The following is a 19,797-nucleotide window of genomic DNA, read 5'->3' as shown; positions in this document are numbered from 1 at the left end:
CAGCAACCAGACGGACCTACCACTAGGCCATGCACCAAGCACAGAAACTCTCATCTTTGTTTTTACTGCATGCACACAGACCATATATACACAGTTGCATCCTCAGCGAACCAACAAGCGTGTTCCCCCCTTCCCATGCTTATACCAGACAGAACACACACATACCCGTCTGAGAACACTGTACTGGAATAGGACAAGCCTCGCCTAGCATTTTCAATGGGAACACCAGCACAACCTGCACTCTCGTAGAGCATTTCTCAACTCTGTGCTGCTATACAACTACACTTAAGATAACTGCAATATGGCTATCCAGTTCTAAAAAATGGCACGCTGCTTTTGGAGTTAAGAAATGTAAAAACAACAACAACAGCAGCTAAGATGCACGAAAAAGAAAAAAAATCCAAACGCAAAAAAATCAGACCAGCGTAAACTATTCCCTGCCAACTCGCAATAAGAAAACATTATTGTTGCAGCAGAAAGCCATAGATGCTGGATCCCCGGTTTTTAAATAACTGTTCTAATATATCCTCCCTCAGTTCACCAGCTTCAAAGAAGGTAACTGGCCACACCTTTGATAAACGTACACATTAAGTAACAACACATTACAGAAACACAAATTCATCCACACATCTTGCTGCAGAGAGACCTTCCCCCCACTATAGTTGTAAATGCCAGTCATACAGAGATATTTTGTGACTGTTTTACTGTATACTGTACCCTGCTGATGATCACTTTCTGCCCATAGGAATTTACTACTGGTGTGGTTTAACACCAGCTAGCAACTAAGCCCCACACAGCTGCTCACTCACTCCCCCCCGGGTAGGATGGGGGAGAGAACCAGAAGGGTGAAAGTGAGAAAACTCATAGGCTGAGATAAAGACAGTTTAACAGGTAAAGCAAAAGCTGCACACGCAAGCAAAGCAAACCAAGGAATTCATTCCCCACTTCCCACGGGCAGGCAGACGCTCAGCCATCTCCAGGACAGCAGGGCTCCATCACGCCTAACGGGGACTCGGGAAGACAAACGCCATCACTCCCAACGTCCCCCCTTCCTTCTTCTTCCCCAGCTTTATCTGCTGAGCATGACGTCCTATGGTCTGGAATATTCCTTTGGGGTCGGCTGTCCCGGCTGTGTCCTCTCCCAACTCCTTGTGCCCCCCCAGCCTGCTCACTGGTGGGGTGGGGGGAGAAGCAGAAAAGCCCTTGGCTCTGGGTAAGCCCTGCTCAGCAGTAACCAAAACCTCCCCGTGTTATCAACACTGTTTCCAGCACAAACCCAAAACACAGCCCCATACCAGCTACTATGAAGAAAGTTAATTCTATCCCAGCCAAAACCAGCACAGCTGGTCAGAGCAGCCCTGGGATACAATCAGCTCCCTGTAACAGATCATATTTTCCAAGACAGCTATAGCATAACAGAGACCTTCCTCATTTTCCTGATGTTGCAAAAAATCATAGAGTGCATTTGCAGCATAGAAGACAGAAAAAAAAAAAAATCACTCTCAAATTACATACCTTCTTTGTCCAGCAGTAAAGAGCTGAGGGAGAAGAGCCAAGTTGTTCCTCCCAGACCCCTCGCTTCACCCAGACTTCATCAGCCTCACCACCAGACCAGCCCTCCTTCTCAAACAACCCTTGCACCAGCTGATGAATATCATCTCTTTAGTCTTCCTTGCATCTCACCTGTGGCTTTTAAAGCTTTCATTGATTAAGTGCCTTCACCTTGTAGAGAGTTTGCTGTATGTTGGATAAACTTTTGTGGTATTCTCAAAAGATCTCTCTGAGAAAGTCAAAATCTCCTGAAAACCTCTTGCCAGGATGTTCTGTGAGAGGCTGTATGAACACGTAAATCTACAGGCATTAGAAAAACCTGCACTGAGGAGCATGAAACAATAAGTTGGTCCTTTTTTAAAATTTATCCTTCTCACTTAAATACCAAAGTATATACGGCACTAGAAAACAGGCACTAGTGTAGGACATGGCTAAAATAAACTTCCCACATGTAAAGTTCTATAAAGATTGTATTTACTCGTTGACGGAACATGGGGTTAACAGGTATGTACTGCTACTTCATTTTGCCAGCAGGAGACTTGATGGCTTTCAAGTAATAAATCATAAAAACTTTCCTATTTCTAAACATTTTAAGATAAGGGAGTTGGAACTCAAATCAATTTAGGTTTCTATACGCAGGTTCCAATCTTTCTAACCAGGCACAAACATGCTGTCCTTGTCAAATCATTTCAACGTGAACCAACCGAAAATTTATTATCTTATAAAGACCATCTATGTCTTTTCCCAGCATTCTTTGAAGAGTACACTGAGACGATGTCCACACCAGCTGCAATTTTACTTAGAGAAGGGGGTGGGAGGGAGAAACAAATACACGCATGTAGCTACTCTTTTATAAGTTGGTCTATCACAGATGTTACTTAGTCTTATATTTAAACAGCAAAAATCACATGCACAAAAATTAAATTAAGCTAGATTTGTGTGCTTTATGTGCTATGTCTTAGCATCCTTATTACTGATTTTTTCCCATGATGCTTTATAAAAATACAGTTCCTTCAACATAAATGTTGAATAGGCTGTTGCTGTTTGACTCCCCCCCCCCCGGGGTAGCTGCTGGGAGAGCAGATTGTTCAGCACTTGGGGCAAGCGGGTGGAAGGGAGCAAGCAGTGAGGGACACAAGGGACTTCTTGTCAGAGAAGGAGCAGACTTCAGCTGAGAGGAAGAAGAGGCTCCAGGCAGCATGAAAGGGTCTAGCCATCTGAGCAACAACTGCTATGGGGCTCTTTTCTTTCCTCAGTGGTCAGCTAAGTGGTCCAACTCTTTCCCAGGAGTATCCCACCAAGAGTGGTATGGAGAAAGGGAAGGAAATTAGGGAACTAATAGGTATGGAGTATGTGGGAGGAAGCTGCTCAGGTGTACACTTTCCTTCATGTTAGCTCAATTCCTGCTCAGTCTCAGTATATTTATGCTCATTTTTTAAACTCTGAAATCTGCAGTTTATGGTTTTACCATGCTCACGTAATGGCAAAAATTAAAACAGCACGCACAGATTGAAATAAGTAAAACTAAACTTCTAAAAATTGTACAATTGGCATTATGATAAAAGTCCTGCTACCCCGTCAGTGGTGGAAAAAGAAGAAGGGTGTGTGGGCGGGAATATCAGCTCTGCCTCCTAGGCGAACTGTACTAATTCACATTAGTGTCAAGTATACTCCAAACCAAGAGGATTGGGCCCATCCTGCAGCTGTGCTCAATTAACATTTTAATGCAAAGCTGAGGAGATGCAGATAGGTAACAGGTGTGGCTCACCCTAATTAAATAGCTCTTCTCAATTTTATTATTTATTTCCTGTTATACAAAATGCCATAGTACATATTTTTCCGAAGCTATCATTAGGGGGTAGGCCCAGAAGAGAAATTGCCCACAAACATATCAACTCGTACAAGAAAGCAAAAGCCCAGCAAAAGTGTTCCTAATGACATTTCATTTAATCAAGTTGTTTACAAAGAAAAGCCCAGGAAGTTGACAGCTGTATAGTTCCAGAATATTACACATCTATTCCCCATAACGTACCACAGTACACAAAGATAAATGAGCTCCACTAAGCAAAACTACTACTATCGTTAGAATAGCCATAAAGTAATGCTAAAAGGGATACACTGCTGGATTTCATTCACTGGAAAATACCACAATGTTGGCAAAATAGACTTCTTTTTTTTTTTTTTTTTAATTAGTTAATGAATGTGAAGTTTTGACTGATGGCAAGAAGCACACATTATTTTAAGCTGGGATGATCCAAGAGACCAGATGGCACTGATCCCAGCATTCATGGAAAGGGATTTTCACAATATTTAAATGTAAAACATGTCAATTCTTCTGTATTAATAAATAGCTTCTTCATGTAGTCCTTCTAACTCAAAATTTGTTGGGGTTTTTTAACATTTCTGATAAAATGACTTATAATTTTTTATAACTTTCCAACACAATCAATACTAGGCGGAATGGAAATAAAAATAATATTTTTTTCTGTTTTGTTTAAAGACACTCTATTGCTATTTTCACTAGTCTTCATGTGACAACTATCAGATAAACCACGGAGTCATCACACAGATAAACACAATGTGTTTGACAGCTTCTTCTTCTAAGTACCTACCTCAGATGGAAGAGTGTGCTATTACTAAATCAAGAAATATTTTGGTCCAAATGCTTAGTTTGTAGCTTTAACAGAGTCTCATTTACACCTAATTCAATAAGACAACATGTGAGGAAGTTTCAAAACAAACAAAAAAAAGATGTTTGCTGCTACCAGTCTGACCTCATGTATCACCTTTCACTCGGTAGACAGTGAAACACGTTTGCAAATGCAAAGTTTCTCCACAACTGCAAGTACACTTATTTATATTCAATGTAGCCAGAGCCAATTACTACATGCAATTACATCGGTCTGTTTCCTTAGAGAAATATATGTTTCTTCCTCATCCTTAAAAAGAGAAAGATGAGAAAACCGTGTTACCAGGAACCATGAAGCATTGGTATAGATTACCTGAGGTCCTGTGAGGTCTCCACTCTTGGCTATCATTACGAACCAATTAGATGACTCTCTTTAATCCTACTTTTGAGCACAGGGATGAACATCTTCAGACGACACCAGCTCTATTTCTGATAACTTTCTGGCTCTACCTTAACCTGCAACAAATCAGGAGGGCTCAGAGAGCAGTGGTGAAGCAACTGAGAGACAACATAAGAACGTGGTACCTGTAACGGTGTGGGCAGCCTGTGCACACTACGGTGTCAAACCTGCATGCAAATTATCATAGAATCAATCAGCTTGGAAAAGACCTTTAAGATCATAGAGTTCAACTGTTACCCTAGCACTGCCAAGTCCACCACTAAACCATGTCCCTAAGCGCCACATCTACATGTCTTTTAAATACCCCCAGGGATGGTGACTCAACCACTTCCCTGGGCAGCCTGTTCCAATGCTGGGTAACCCTTTTGGTGAAGAAATTTTTCCTAATATCCAATCTAAACCTCCCCTGGTGCAACTTGAGGCCATTTCCTCTTGTTCTGTCACTAGTTACTTGACAGAAGAGACCAGCACCCACCTCACTACAGCCTCCTTTCAGGTAGTCGTAGAGAGCGATAAGGTCTCCCCTCAGCTTCCATTTCTCCAGGCTAAACAACCCCGGTTCCCTCAGCCCCTTCTCCTAAGACTTGTGCTGCAGGCCCTTCACCAGCTTCGTTGCCCTTCTCTGGACACGCTCCAGCACCTCCGTGTCTTTCCTGTAGCGAGGGACCCAAAACTGAACACAGCACTCGAGGTGCGGCCTCACCAGTGCCCGGTACAGGGGGACGATCCCTTCCCTGCTCCTGCTGGCCACACCATTTCTGATACAGGCCAGGATGCTGTTGGCCTTCTTGGCCACCTGGGCTCACTGCTGGCTCATATTCAGCCGGCTGTTGACCAACACCCCCAGGTCCTTTTCCACCGGGCAGCTTTCCAGCCGCTCCTCCCCAAGCCTGTATCGCTGTGTGGGGTTGTTGTGACCCAAGTGCAGGACCCGGCCCTGAGCATCATTGAACCTCATATTGGCCTCAGCCCATTGATCCAGCCTGTCCAGACTGTGCTGTAGAGCCTTCCTACCCTCCAGCAGATCAACACGTCCACCCAACTTGGTGTCAGCTGCAACTTTACTGAGGGTGCACTCCATCCCCTCTTTGAGATAAGTGATAAAGATATTAAACAGAACTGGCCCCAATACTGAGCCCTGGGGAACACCACCTGTGACCAGCTGCCAACTGGATTTAACTCCATTCACCACCACTCCTTGGGCCCTGCCATCCAGCCAGTTTTTCACCCAGTGAAGAGTATGCCAGACCAAGACATGAGCAACCAGTTTCTCCAGAAGAATGCTATGGGAAATGGTGTCAAAGGCTTTACTAAAGTCCCAGTAGACAACACCCACAGCCTTTCCCTCATCCACTAAGTGGGTCACCTTGTCACAGAAGGAGATCAGGTTAGTCAAGCAGGACCTGTCTTTCAAAAACCCATCCTGACTGGGCCTGATCACCTGGTTGTCCTGTACGTGCCCTGTGATGGCACTCAGGATGACCTGCTCCATGACCTTCCCCAGCACCGAGGTCAGACTGACAGACCTGTAGTTCCCCAGCTCCTCCTTCCAGCCCTTCTTGTAGATGGGCGTCACATTTGCTGATTTCCATTCAACTGGGACCTCCCTGGTTGGCCAGGACTGCTGATAAATGATGGAATGTGGCTTGGTGAGCACTTCCACCAGCTCCCTCGGTTCCCTTGGGTGGATCCCATCTGGCCCCATAGACTTGTGTGTGTCTGAGTGGTGTAGCAGGTCACTAACCATTTCCCCTTGGATTATGGGGGCTTCATTCTGCTCCCTGTCCCTGTCTTCCGGCTGAGGGGCTGGGTACCTGGAGAACAACTGGTCTTACTATTAAAGACTGAGGCAAAAAAGGCATTAAGTGCCTCAGCCTTTTTCTCATCCGTTGTCACTACACATTAGCAAGCATAAACAATGAGCTTAGTCTCATTAGCACCATCATATAACCAGTAGATGAATCAGAGTTTGATAAAACAATGAGAAAATATAGTCACAAATTAATAGTGAGAATTCCTTTAACAAGAACCCCGGGATGCTGGGATCCCTCAGGGACTGGGGAGATTTCCCAGTAAGAGTACTGGAAAACACCAATTCTTTCGTGAATCTAAGTCTCTAAGAAATCAAGAGAGAAATATTGTGCAGATGTAATGTTCCAGAGGTTTTCTTCTGTGTACAATTTCTGTCACATAAGCAGCTATATCAAACTATACAGACTTCAGCTGAAACAGTATACACCCCTAACATGGATCCAATTATTGGTACATTTTCTAGGTTTGAAGAGAGTTCATCTTTTGTACCTTTTGAAATGTCATCCATGTTATGAAAGTCATGCACCAATAAAATTATAATTTCATTATATCAGTTTCTCTACCCTTTAGTTCCAGTAAGTTTCAACAAATCAGTTTTTAACTTCATAATAGGAAGAGCTTGGTAGACAAAAAGCAGCTGAAAAATTGCTTTATTAAATATGCATAACATGTAATTACTTATTTCCTGCTTAGCTGAGCTAGTAAGGAACTCTCTTCCTCAAAGCCATACCCCTTCACAGAAACATGCTTGTTTGGAAAAACTTCCATCTGAGGGGTTTCTTGTGTTAAAGACGGAATTATTGGTCAAAAGGAAACACAAATTATTGGTTCATTATTGGTCAAAAACTATTCCCTATACTCTGATAATTAGAGCAAAGAAGAAATTCAAATTTCAGTGCCTCTCATCCTATATGAATATGCTAATCTGTGGCCTTGTGGCCCCCCATCTTACTTTTTAGTACAGAATAAAAACACTTCAATGTTTCTGGCAAAACAATTCTTTTTACCCCTACCAGGTTTACCTTATAATGTGAATGAGAAATGTGCTTCCCAAAATAGAAATAGAAAAGATGGAAAGTTCTCATTCATTTTTCCACAATTTTGTATCTGTTACCACTTGGAGGAGGAGAGCAGAGGGATTTCAGTGGCTGGCTGGGTCTGAGATAACAAGTAAATCCCTCTACGATGGTAACACAACAAAGAAGATTGTCCTAGGTTTGGTACATGAAGATTCATCAGGATGTTGTCACTCAGAAACTTACTCTAGTTACTCTGCTAATTTTCCCCTCCTTTCCTTTCAGAAAAAAAAAAAAAAGTTTCTGTTACACCTGATTTCAAAGTGTTACTACTATAGTCTAACAAACTGGACAAGGATTCTTAAAAACAGCTGGTTTTCTACTCTGGAAAAATTAAACCAGTTGGCTTTTTTTTTTTTTTACTTTAAATACATTTAATATTTAAAAAGAGAGCAGATAGGATGTCAGTCTTCTCAATGATTATGCTAAATCCTTATTACCATGAAAGGAATAATTCAGATGTACAGAGAAATTATCAAACTACAAACATTATCAATTCTCAATTTCATTAGCCGCAAGCTTAGCTGAATATTTTCTGCCAACATTTTGTCTTCTGCAGCTCATGATTGTCTAAAACACAACATTAAAAACTCCATGTAAAGTCAGCTGATATTGTCTTCTACACCTGGCCAAAGAATAAGATTTCTGGCTCTATCTGGTCAAAATTTGTTTGCCAAACATCTGTTTTGCTGTGCACTTTTAAAGTATTCATGAAACACTAACACCAAAACTAACACCAAAACAGAAATACGTGGAGAATGAGTAGAAATCCCAAAACACAACACAGCAAGGTTTAGGTTAAAGTTTTATATAAAAAGGTGACAGAAAACATTCATTGAATTACTGTGCTAGGTATGCATTACATACAGAAAGCCCGATACCTCATAAGAGTAAAATGCTAAATCTATCCTTTCTGGCTTTTCAGTAGAATTTTAAGCTTCTCTTGGAATCATTAAATGAATTTTCTTATTGAACCTATTTTGTAAGTTTGTGTGCATTTAAACAGAATAAACATAATCTTTAAAAATCACAAGCAAGAAGTTGCATCACACTGTGTTTCTAACACTGATTGCTGAGTATAAATAATTTCTTCTTAATACTGGAGCTGACCCCAAAACAGTCCACCTTTTCACCACTGGAGACAACAGCAATTGCATAAAAGGCAAGCACAAGTATCCTGCTGTGAGAGTTTCAGAGTATATTTCACCTCGATAAGTTAACTACCTACCAATGCGAACAGGCTGTAAGACTTTAAAGCATAAAATTATTAGGATATTACACATACATAATATATACTCCTTGTTCAAAAAATATAGGTACCAAGAGAGCTATATTTCTCAAACTCTGAAAGTTGAAGGTCACTTCCCATGGAAAATGGGTCAAACAATTCTGTTTTTCTAACCTACTATATTCAGGCCTGGCCGGTCTGTTATGCATGGCACTTTTGATTCGCTTTAGAAGACAAGTCCTGGTAATACGATTTCGCTTTCAGTAACCTACTGATGTTTACATTTAGAGCTTCAGCAACAAGGTTAGAGATTTCTGCATTAAAACCATTAATAAATGAAATATATTGAAATCTTAATGCTGTTGAAGAGAGTATACTGCACTGCTTTTAGAACCAGAACTTAATCTCCACTTTTCCCAAAGAGGGGTGAAGTAGCCTGAGCCCTTTTGCTCCAAGGTAGAATCCCATTCCATTTGACTTGTTCTGAAGTCCACTTCGGTGTAATCTGTATTCATCGTACTTCCTTGAACTCAAAGAAACAGTTTTTATGCTAAGAACTGTAATTCAACTCTTTGCAGGCTTCACCTTGCCTTTTAACAAACAACTGCCAGTGGTCTTTCACTTAACTGTACTCGTTCCCTTTGGGATTTCAGCACGGCACGATTTGGCAATCCGAGCAATGCGCGTGTTGGAGAATGAACTGCTGAGAACTTCGGCGCTCCTTCAGCCACCTCCGACCTTGTTCAGACACCTTTCTTCTATGCTGATGAGGCAATAAGTTGTCAGGGGAGATACAGAGACTCTTAGGTACTGTGCTGGCTGTGGAGCCAAACATGCTGCAGTCTCACTCCATCCACGCGGTACCGATGAATAAATAAGACCACGAGCCCACGTTTCATCGACAGCTCAATTTACCGTCTCTTCGAGACAGAAGTTCGAGTACTATTAGCTTAAAGATGACAAGGCGCATTTGCAACAATTAAGCCCTGTATCTTTCTAATGCGATCAATCACCTTTTAGATTGTAATCATAGGCATATGATTACTATTATGGCAAACTGGTAAACTTTAGGAGATATTTCTCACTACTGCTACCACTGGACCGTTGCTACTATTGATGTGGCACCAGAGTCACACACACCTCTCTAAGCTGATGCACAATATCTCAAACGTTATTACTTGGCTTGCTGTATCCTGCCATTATCTTCATTAAGTACACGTCCATCATAGCCTGCTCAGATTTTATTGATTTCAGCCCTGATCTTGAATGAAGGCAGAACATTTGCCTGTCATGAGGAGTCTTCGTAATCAAAGTAGTATTCAAAAGGGATGCAAGAGTTTCTGATACATAATTCTCTGAGTAGCGCGTGGACCAATCCGCCTCCCTGAAGATCAAAATAGCATAGTACTTTATTAAGCAAATTACACCTAAACAAATAGTCTGGTTTGAATATCTAGTGCCTGTTACATCCACCATCACTCTAGGTCATCTCTAATGGAGAAGCAGTTCATAAATCAATTGGTGTTTGGCATAGGGAACCCTGCCACATTGCTTATGTGACATTCACAATAAAGATCCTAGGTAAATTGGAAAAATCCTTGGAAGAAGGGTAGATGGGCTGGAAAAGAAAAGAGAAGAAATAAATTTTCATTTAATGTCTCTCCCCCGAAAAACCTCTAACCCCAAAAAGCCTCTTACCAGTAAGAAGAGAAATATTTCAGAGAAATTATGTCAGAGTATATGCCAGAAAAATACAATATACTGTTGCAAAGCATAAAAGTTCAGAGTACTGTATAGCAATAGTATAAATAGTAGCCCTTGTAAAGGGAAATATCTCTACACAATAAAAGCATTTTGTGCTAAAGTACATTTGTTTATATTACAAAGTGTCTCCCCTCCCAGTTTTCTGTACGCTGCTGCCCCTTCAGCACAGTCACAGTCTAGTAGAAGATTAATATTTCAGAACTTGTCATGGGCAGTTTCACTTGACTCTGTCACTGCCTATGTCTGACAAGCTATTTATCATGCTGCTAAGTGTCAGCATTAAATTATCCCTGCTGTTATGACAGCAACATTATTCATCAGGATTACAGTCCCAGTACAAGGCTGCTTACAGCTGTTACCTTCTTCTTCTGAGCTTTATCGATCTCTGCTCTTTCTGTTATAAAAAAAAGGGGGTCTATGCACATGACCATTCACATCTTGCATGTCTGATGATTTTTATTTCTGTGCCGACATCGAACAAAAAGATTTCCCAGAAATGGGCTCCCACAGTTATAAAATGTCACCAGCAGAAGAGAATCGCATTCCCTTCAACTGGAGGCACATTCTCTTTGAGGGGACGGAGAAAGACTGTAAACATTATTGATCATAATGCATACGCACCCAAGGTTGAAGCATGTTGCTTGACAAATCGATCTGCATTTGTTTTAACCAAGTCACCCTTCCTTAACCACTGCAATGAAATGACAATGAAATCAAGAATTATTTATTGAGATGTGCAGTGTTATTCACAGGCAGTTCAACTGTGCCCTGTCTCCAGTCCGAACTCTGAACACTCCAATTACCTTCTGCGGGGCTGTTGGTCCGGAGCAGAATGATACAATGAACAAAGATAAGGGTATGTTGAATTCTTCAAAAATTCTTTTGCAACTTAAACTTGGCTCCCTTTTCTGACATTCCACCCCGCCGCTCCAAGAAAAGAACCACAACAACAAAAATAGTTACAAGATTTTGTTTAAGCTATGCTGGTTTTTATTTCTAGGACTATTACGTTTTTAGAGTGGTTGCTCTGCAATAACTTGTTTGGCAATTTACTCCCATTTTACCTTTGGTTGCCACTGCTGGACTTCAAAAACAAATACCAGCATTGTTAAAAATATGCTGAAAAAAACATAAAGCCCTACTGATAAGTCCATATATGATTTTTTAAACTATAAGAAGACTTGAGGTTTTTGAAACATGGAATTCAATTCATATGGCAGATTATGGGAGGCCCCACGTGCCAGAGCTTTGGAAGAAGTCACCAGGCATCTACAATGCATCGTATCATGTGTACTAAACTATTATTAAGAAGAGAGATTTCAGTAAATTTAACAATACACCCTGCTATCTCCATACAGTTTTCACCTGGTAACTTAGACTTTGATTTTCCAAATCATGCCATTAGCCAGACCTCTCGTTGAGTGCTGTTTCAAATCACTAATGCATAAAAAGGGCTTCTGAAAATCAAGTTCTTAAAATTCATTCTAAAGTATAATAGGAAATAAAATAGAAGAATGCCACCACAGGGAACGGTATTCTTCTGTTTCATGTTCTTGTTTCATAACATCTCATGGATGTTACTGGTTTTCAAATCAAACATAATGTTTAGTGTTTTCCTTAGATATCAAGGTGTGTGATTGAGGAAGACTTTCAGCTTTTATTAAGGAGGTATTTTTCATTTGCTTATCTGCAAGGAATAGATCTACACGGTAAATTCCTAAGATCCAAAACTAGTGGACAGCAAGCCTTTCTACACTTCCAACGTATTTCAGAGAATCACAGTTTTAGGGGCATGGCACCATTTTTGAGGGGCTGGGGCACTACTGACCCAATTTTCTGCTTTGCAGGAAGATGACTAGCCCAGCAATGGGATGTGGTAGCATGGACCTTCCAGCGGGAAACCAGAGCTGGGGCAGTAGGAGACTGCAATGTGCCAAACCCAGGATCTCGGTGCTGCAGCCCGGCAATTACAAGCACATGGAATCAGCTACAATTTTGTCCCCTCTTATTAACCAGCTACAGCTAAAAGTGCGGGGAGCACAGCTCAGCCCATCGCTTTCTTTCACTCACTAGCTTGCTGCCCCAGGGTTTGCACAGATTCATATGTGAGAAATTTATATTTTGTGCCATACCATTCTACAGTGGAAGATTATGGCAGAATAGGCAGATATACAGAGTAAGATTTTCAATCTACAGGGTTTTTTCAGGACTTTCAAGTTCAGATTCATCAAGATATTGGATCTTGGAGTAAGTTGCTCCAAGCACTCTATTTCAAGGTGTGTTAATAGTTTACCTAAATAAAAAATTTGGGGAAGCCACTTTAGTTTTTTCATCCTTTGCACTTTTCCTGATATTTGGCAGTAAACTAAAATTCTAATAATAGTATTTCATTTAACATGAACAATTCTGTCAGAACATTCTGACTGAAGTATTCTTTACATTCTTAATGTTCTTATCTCTAGGAATTAACCTTCAAAAATCTAAAATGGAAGTATTTACTGCAGGTTTCCAGTTTCTTTGAAATAACACAAAGCTAGGGATTTCCTTTAAACAAAGCTGCAGCATTTTCAAATAGAATGACCTGAATGTCTTGTCTACATATAGCATGTGTTTATATTTTTCTTTTGACAAAATTAGTCAAAATTTTATGGGCATTAGCAGAGAGTCAGGGGACCAGATTAGAAGGGGTTTGATCTCAAGGGAAAGTTTGCTGTTAAAAGCAAGGATACCATTTGAAATTAAGTTTCAAAGTCCCAAATCTGCTAACAATGTTCACCCAAATACTACTTCTCACATTCTTCAGCAATTATGGGACCATAATCTATGCTATTCACAAAGAGCAATTTGGTGTTCCTATAATACAGTAAGTTGCCAGTCTTCAGATGACTATACAGAGACGTAAAGGAAATTGCGGTGATGTGGATAGGACCAACAAGAACAAATGTTACTGTTGGAAATACTGGCACTTTGCCAGGTGGGAGTAGAGATTTGAAAGGCAAATATCAGTGAACATGGCAGAAAAGTTATTTGCAATTAAAAATCATGGAAAAATTATATTTCGAATTTAATTCTGAGATTGACCTGTACACGCAGATTCATTTATTTAATAAAACAAGGCCACAGCAGAAGTATTTTCCCAACAGCCTGTCCCTTACAATGGATCTGTTTACTTTAGATTCACTGGTGATTACATTCAGCTGTACTATCTGTTTGAGAGCTTTTAACTTTGAATGCTGCAGTAAGTGTCAATCTTTATATTACTGAAGGACAATTAGGCAAACCATGTAATTGTATTGTCACTTATTAATTTCAAGCTCCAATGTCATAAATTATACGCCTTAATTAATACCACATGTCAATCACAATCTGCAACTTTGAAAGGATAAAGAGGTTAACAAGAATACATAATTAAAAGAAAACAGTGAATAACGGCACGGCTGAACAGTTTATAAAATTAGACAAGAAAACTGGTGCTGTGTCAGCATGTAGGAGCCCAGACAAAAATAGGGGGGTTGACAAAATGCACACAAGGATTAAGAAGTCAGAAAATGAAGGAAAGTTTTAACTCCTAAGGTTTTATTCCATTAGCAAACCAAATGTCTGGCAGAAAGTTATTTGAAGAGAACAGCAGAATAAGTCGCTAATTCCTTCCGTACCATGCCATGCAGGATGAAGAAAGCAGCATGTGTGTGTGCACATGTTTATAGGTATAAATGGCTCAGTTCAGCAGAACCTACTCATACTGCAACAGCTTTGCCATCACAAAGAGGTGGCAATATCGCTTCAACATACCAGCGTTGGCAAAATGTGCCGGTTAAACTCCTTTTTTTTGATATAGGAAATGAGGGCATAGCTGAAGGCCAGTACTCCTAGAGGGTTCGCAGCTGTAAGTCATGTCCTGGCAGGTCATCTGCTACTGGGAAGAAATTGCAGTAGATCTGCAGCCCCACTTACTGAAAGTAAGGACCGAAAGGAATCCAAGCAATAAGTAGTAAAATTGGTTCAAAATGAAAGCATCTCAAACGTGCATATGATGTCAGGCAGATGGAAGGAGTAAGCAGGCAAACAATGATCCCTGTGATGGAGAATAAGGACATAGAGGAATAGGCAGTAACAAGGAGCAACGGAGTATAGAGCATCAGTCACTTGCAAGAGCTGCAAAGTATTCTCTCAGTCCGTCTACAGACTGTGGAACATTTCCTAAAGAGGAAAAGAATCCATGGTTAGGGGTTTTGGTTTTAAGCTATTAACACCTGTTAAAACTGTGTCTTTACTAGGTGTAAGGAATTCGAGATCCTGTAATAAGTAGAAATGAGATGGACTGAGAGTTTATTCAAACAGAATAAAGAATATTTCTAGTTTCTCCACCACTTATGTTCTTCTATTAGAGACTAAATAAGAAAAAAATAGACAAATGTGCAGTGGCTAATATTCAAGATCTCCTAGAGGTACTTTAAACAGACACTCGTCTCCCGCAGGTAAGTCGACGTTTTACTCTTCAGCTGGGTACACTCCAAGAAACAGGGAGACAGGAGCCCGTCCATCTGATTTCCCTTTCAAAGCACCCACAGGCAGGTTTCTAAAACCCAGAAGACTTTCTCTACCCCTTCCCACTCACGCAGCACCCAAAAGAAAGCAAAGGACGTGGCATACCTGGCAGCGGTAGGGTGCTTTCCCTGGGTGACAGCACATGGACTTCTGACCCAGCCGCACGTGAAGGATATTCATTTTTGTCTATTTTCCCACAAAACTGAAGCGTGCTCTTCTCATCTTTCTGGAAGAAGAGCACTTTGTCTCTCTCTGAGCCATCTGACAGGGACTGACAACATGGCACGGCGCCATGTAGGCTTGCAGCCACAGTATAGGGCAGATGCTCTTACCCAGCCAAGGAGAAGAGCTGGCAGAGGCACTTGTTTTGGCACATACCAAAGCAAGATTCATTATAAGCTCTTCTCTACTTTTAGGGCCCGAAGAGTGCTACTTCCCCGCTTTCCACAGCCATCCAAAGCAAACGCAACCACCCATCCCATCACTACCCTAGTCCTTTACTTTTCTGTTCCTCAGCTTACTCTCATTCCGACAGCTTGCAAAAGGCAGCACAAGAGAAGCTTGCAAGCTCTATTGACACGTGTAGGTAGCAAGAGTAATTTTATCCCAACCTCCAATCATAAAAAAACTACTAACAAAGCTGCGAAACACACATTGCAGTTTTCACTGCATCCCCCAGGCGCCTGAGCTGGGACAGCCCCAGAGGCATGCCCTGAAGTGTGATGGCCCAGAACCCCAGGCAGTGGCAGGAGTAGAACCAGCTTATCAGGACCTCATAATTTCTGACATCAGTTCTCCTTTTCCTAAGCAGCCCTACTATATAAATAGTATCTCCTACTTGAAATATAACTAGCTGTGTTCCAAGGCAGATATTTGTTTCTGTGTACAGCCTCGTGTTCTTATCTTTCAAATTGTATCCCTGTTTCTCCTGTCTCTTTCCTTCTCTCTAGCTTAAATACTTGCTTTCCTGTATATAAAACCATACTGGATCTGAGGTTTGAGACTTTCTTTCATACACGTACCATATGTCAAGATTTCTATGACTGCTTATAATATATTTGTGATCATAAATATTTTCATTTCACAATCTATCAATCAGCAAAATAGGGTATACTTTACTACTAGAAGCAATAACTGTAAGTGGCTTTAGTGGCCTGAATTTTCTCATACGATAAAAATTTTTTAAAGAAACGTCCTTATCTTAGATTTAAGAACCCTACTGCTGCAACATGTATATCTGATGTACTATTTTAATTTATTGATGCAATATATTCTTTCTTGTACTGTACTCACAGTCATGCCATAAAGTATTTTAATCACTGGCAGAGTGATCTTCACTCAAGATACTTTTCCCCCTTCTGCAGCTACTTTGCATCAAAAGATTGAGGCGTTAACATAACAATAACTAAATTACAGTTCAAGAAACAAATTCCTTGGGAAGCTCAATCCTGGAGGGTACTGGAAACATCTTCTGAAGCACTGAGTACTTCCAACTTTGATAAAAGTCAATGAGAAATGCAGGTGCTCTGCAGCTTGCAGAATTGATCTCTTCCATATTATCAGTTACCAGCTGTTATCTAATACATATCGTATTGTATGAAAAAGAGCTATTTTCAATGTTCATTGTGGTGAGAACCATTAAGGAGATTTACTTGTCAGACTTCACACATCATTAAATCACTTTTGTATGCAAAAAAAAAAAAGAAGATACATTAAATTATCCCACCAAAAATTGTTGTATCTGCTTTCTGCATTAGCTATCAAAGTAATGTTCACATTCTTTTCAAGTATCATTATAACATGATTTTGCATTAGGAAACAATGAAAACTGCAACATTACTTCACCAATAACTCCAGCCCCATCCTCAGAGACGCTGATACAGTTCCGCTCAAGTAATTGAAAGAAGTTTTCAGCAACGCACGGATTACATACCTAAGCTGCTGCGCCCGGTTAGAAACATCTGTCTGCATCTCCTATTCTTTTGTTCCTCATCAGATGAACCACTTTCTCACATTAGATGCACGTGTAACTGAGCTGGCCTGAGTAATCTGTAGCTTTCCCTTTTTGTTCACAAGAAGGGAGGTGCGTACAAGAAATGCACAATACAGGAGCCAAGAAAAGTTAGAGGCTGAGTCCGTGCCCTCCCTCCGCTCGGGCAGTTTGGGATGCCGGCGCAGCAATTCCTCCCCTGCCGCTGTTTGCAGGTACGCTCCTCCACCGGGCCCTGGACCGCATCCAGCCCACGGGGGTTTGCAGCGCACATGCCGGAGCAGGCTAGAGCAAAGCGCACAGCGGATGCTTCGTTTAAGAGTCCCATCCTAGAGCCTCCAAACCCTAAAAATCCAATCTGGAAACTCTGCAGGACCTTTCCTGGGGACAATTCATCACTTGCCCCCCCCCCCCCCCCCGGGCTCAGCACAACCACCACTACGGTTCGCTTTCTTGTGGCTCGGAGATGTCCTGGTCAAGCCCTCCTCCTCCCAGCAGCTCCGCACTGGAGCTCCAGCAACAAGAGAGGGGAGACATCCCCCCCCACCTCCAAATTCCCAGCTACAGCATGCTCCCGGCAGCTCTCCCAGGGACCGGATTCTCCGTCCATGAGCTGGCACCCTCCTGGATGGATTTGATACGTGCTGGTGGCAGCCCAAACAAATTTTCCTCAATAATCGGGCCCTACCTCAGAGCTGAACAGGGCAGCTGTGCGTGCCCCATAGTCCTTACAGGGCACCCACTGATGTACAGCTCCCTTTCCAGGTGCTAGGGAAACCACCTGCCTCTGCATCATTTCAGCGGTAAAGAACGCAATCCCAAAAGACCACAACAAGAAGACAAGCAAAAACAACCCCTGAAGAGTTATTTTTACAATCTCTAGATTTTTAAGAAAAGCTCATGATTTTGAAGGTCCAACTCAGTTATACAATATGCAGTGCAGGTTTCAGACTGTGCTCAGCATCACAGTATCTGAGTGCCTTCTGGCACAGCGTTAAGCAACCTAGCTAACATCTGTCATGGCTTTTTTTTCTTCTCATGCTCTGTATCCTTTGTCTACCTCCCTCCTTCCGGGGCAGATGTATAAAATGTGGAATGTTTCATTTTGAGTATTTTTAAAGGTCAGTATTATATGGGTATGTATATGAGTATGCAATGAGAGTAGAAAACAAACACAGCATTTTTATTTACAGAGGAAGAAAATAGAAATATATACCTTTACACATACTCATTCCATACATACAAACTACCTTTACAAAATCATGGGGGGGGGGGGGGGGCGCCTTAATGGACAGACTTGAAGGAAAATGGTGACTCATTCCATTGAGGAAAAATCTGATTAGCACTGCTTTACTGTGCTTTGGGGAAATGCAGAGTGTGAAGGGACTACTAGAATTAACCCACATGCACCTGAGAGGATGCAGTATCCTTCTTAAGTGCTGTGTATCAGTATCGCATCTGCTAAAGCACTCTCACACGACCACCACCATTTAATACTACCTGCAAATGTCAGGTTATACCGCTGCTGTAATTCTGACAATTATTCTCTCTGGTTTCAGAACTCCCTACTCAGTCCTTACTCAAGCTAACTTCCCTCAAGTTAGGAAGAATACAAAGACCAGTGGGGGGCATGTGAAAGAAGGCTTGGAATTTCAGAATCTGGTGAGCTAATTTATTTGACGCTGACATATTTTTATTTTCTCACTATTTCTTTTTCATCTGTCTACCACTGTTTCGAAAAACAGCAGCAACCTACCCTCTTTACAAATCACGAACGTCAGAAATAGCAGCCGTTATCCACAGGCTACATTTCTGCGGTCGTTTTGCCAGGGACTGCGCATACTTCCCTTAAGAGATTCTCTTCTTCATACTTGATCTGTTGTCTCCCTGTTGAAAATATCACTGACACCGCTGAGGCTAACAAGGTCAAGTGCTTTGAGATGGAAGCCTTTTGTACTGATGAACAGCTGAAGGGTGCGACATATGTTTTAGGGCCCTAGCAGCTGGCTCAGTGAGAGCCTCTTGGGTCTCTTTTAATGATAAATCCAGGCCCTGCTACTTCATCTCAGCATGGAAATAGCAGCATGTTAACATTCATCCAAACTCTTGTGTCTGTCATTAACTCAGCCCTTCTACTGTAGTTACATGGCAGAGCACAGCTGACATATCACCTGTCCTCCCACCTCGCGGAACAGTAGGGCAGGTTATGCATCAGTGCAGCATTTAAATGCCATTTGACTGAGAACTACCGATTACTCCACATGTTTTATGTCTCTGGGTTTTTTAATTTTCCTGAATGCCAGCTGATCACAGTTGTTTCTTCCTCTTGTTATTTTCTGTACCCTAAATATATGTGTACTCATATATATATATATATATATATAAAGCTTTATAACTGATGCTAACAAATTGTGTCAGTCAGACATACAAAAGAAATAAAACAAGCATATCTGTGATTGTCTCTGCAGGAACAAATCAGCTCATGGCTGCACAAGGCCCCAAAGGTCACAACCTCCCATTGAGCCACGCTCAGAGGAATGAAAGAGAATAACAAATTCAGCAATAAATGCTTTCTTTAGTAAAAAGTTTTGAAGCCACTGGTCAGGAGGGAGGGGATTTTCCCAGTTCTCCTCCTCTAGCAGTCTTCAGTCCTCAACTTTATCCTTTAACAAGTACTTTGGGATCCTTGAGAGTGAAAGGTGCTATATAAATGAGAGATGTATTAATAAAATCCCCAAC

The 19,797-nt window shown here is 41.4% G+C and overlaps 2 long non-coding RNA genes across 2 annotated transcripts; both read right to left on the bottom strand.

Moving 5' to 3' along the window:
- Positions 1-8,320: 8,320 nt before the first annotated feature.
- On the bottom strand, positions 8,321-17,462 carry LOC115353171. The gene is made up of 2 exons (XR_003927469.1): positions 17,002-17,462; positions 8,321-10,374 (listed from the first exon to the last, which is right to left on the bottom strand). It is a non-coding gene; the product is annotated as an uncharacterized LOC115353171 (long non-coding RNA).
- On the bottom strand, positions 13,597-15,664 carry LOC115353172. Its single transcript, XR_003927470.1, has 2 exons — positions 15,174-15,664; positions 13,597-14,720 (listed from the first exon to the last, which is right to left on the bottom strand). It is a non-coding gene; the product is annotated as an uncharacterized LOC115353172 (long non-coding RNA).
- Positions 17,463-19,797: the final 2,335 nt, after the last annotated feature.

Source organism: Aquila chrysaetos, chromosome 18, assembly GCF_900496995.4.
Source record: "Aquila chrysaetos chrysaetos chromosome 18, bAquChr1.4, whole genome shotgun sequence".
Taxonomy (NCBI): domain Eukaryota; kingdom Metazoa; phylum Chordata; class Aves; order Accipitriformes; family Accipitridae; genus Aquila; species Aquila chrysaetos.
The sequence above is the reverse complement of the archived record's forward strand: the minus strand, read 5'-3'. Positions and strand labels throughout refer to the sequence as shown.